The sequence below is a fragment of the Limulus polyphemus genome, unplaced genomic scaffold (assembly GCF_000517525.1).
Source record: "Limulus polyphemus unplaced genomic scaffold, Limulus_polyphemus-2.1.2 Scaffold1499, whole genome shotgun sequence".
Taxonomy (NCBI): Eukaryota; Metazoa; Arthropoda; class Merostomata; order Xiphosura; family Limulidae; genus Limulus; species Limulus polyphemus.
The window spans coordinates 28,361-30,471 of NW_013667109.1; positions in this window are offsets into that span (position 1 = coordinate 28,361).

Here is a 2,111-nt window from a genome sequence, read left to right on the forward strand (position 1 = left end):
TCATCTGAACGAAATTTGCTGCACCATCGTTGACACTTACGAACGTTCAAAACATTTCCATAAACTTCTTTGATATTCTTTGTGGCGTTGTTTCAACGTCAGCTTTCAAGCAATAAAGCTACTTAAAATAATCATTATACCCTTTTTTTATGATTCAGTACACAAAAGATTCTACCTCATTCTACAGCAGTCACTAACCCAAATAACACTATTCTCTTGTACAGTGTTGAACTGATACACACACTTAGACCCATCTGCCGCTGCAGTTCTCTTCCTTTTCTGACCACTAGAGTCCGTGGGTACAGTTGGAAAGGTCCCTTTGTTGGTGACGTACTCCGTAATGTTTTCAGGGTCTTTAGTAAGCTAAGCAGGTTTTTAATACGCGGCTACTCGGCAGTTGCTGATTGCTCAAGTTAGATGTCTTTAATAACCTCATCACGGTTTAACGCGAACGGCACTGTGAGCTAAATGTCAAGATCCTTATAATTCAGGTATACCTGTTCCTAGTTTTAAGCTACTGACCAGAGGGTAGGCAGCCAGTTTCCAAAACCCTCTATCATTACGGCATTGCCCAGCTCTACTGAACATGAATGAAAAGATTGACTGCCACTTTTATGAAACTCCCACAGTTTCGACTGCTGAGCATGTTAAACAGTCTTTACATCTCGAACTTCGAACCTTCCGATACACACCCTAGAACACCAACCACTAGGCCATGTCCAGCTCCGGTAGAGAAACGTTAACATCACTTCTTGTGTTAAACTAATGGACAATAAATACTTAATCGTATCAATAAAAATAGCCAATGACAAATTGCATTGATATCTTAAACCAAGCAAAAGAAAGGTCAGGTCATACACACGCCTTCAATAAATCAAGTGCCAAGATTCTGCACAGGATGTAACTCAACTGACAACTGGAACCTGTTGGTCAACTGCTTCATACCTCTAACAAGAAAGATGCTAGAACTGAAAAATCCGAAATATTAAAACAAACAAAGAAGAACTAACCGAAACCTCTAGTTCAGAGAAACTGTAAATGTTCTAAACAATGTCACCCTCTTTAACAAGTATACAGGAAGTGTCCCGATCAATATGGTTGGAAAGATAAAGAATTGTATAAATATAAACAAACAAAACTAATCCTGGATGCTCTCCGTGCAGCCGTTCTCGTCGTGTAACTCGTTGTGCTCTAATCGTTAGGCCTAAGGGTCAATATTATATTTGTTTGTTTGGTTTTGAATTTCGTGCAAAGCTACACGAGGGCTATATGCGCTAGCCATCCCTAATTTAGCAGTGTAAGAATAGAGGGAAGTCATCACCACCCACCGCCAACTCTTGGACTGCTCTTTTACCAACGAATAGTGGGATTAACCGTCACTTTATAGCGCCCCCACGGCTGAAAGGGCGAGCATATTTGGTGGGACGGGGATTCGAACCCGCGACCCTCAAATTGCGAGTCGAGCGCCCTAATCACCTGGCCATGGTCAATATTATATTAATCGATCTTTCTTTCACTTGTATATTAGAGTCGGTTGTAAACTGCATTATCTGTGAAGATTAATGATAATACTGACGAACCGAACCAGTTTTTCGACATTTTAATTAATCGCAATATTCATGATCTTTCATATTTCTCGTGCTTCGAAGGACGGACAAATACTGGAACGTGACGACCAATAGGAACTTTACCTCCTAATGACCTAAATTATGTTTGTTTGTTTTTAACTTACAATCTTTATTTTATTTTACTCAGATTATTTAAGAGATTAGCATTTTTTATAATATTCTTTATTAAACATTTTTTAATATTTTTTATCTATCTTTATTTTTATATATTTTTAATTCTTTACTTTTACAACAACATTGTTCGAGACGTTTCTTGTCTACTTGTTAACGTGCATACATAGAATGATGTACAACTGTTCTGTGTTTCTGAGATTAAAAGTTTTTTTGAAGAAGGATTTAAGTCCGGAACGTCAACAATATTACCATCATTTGTTGCGTCATCCATTTTTAATTAAAACACCAGCTTTATTCTATTTCTTTGTATTCTGTCATTAAATTGATTTATTCGTCTTAATGCATTCTGTTCTTAACCGTCTTAAACAA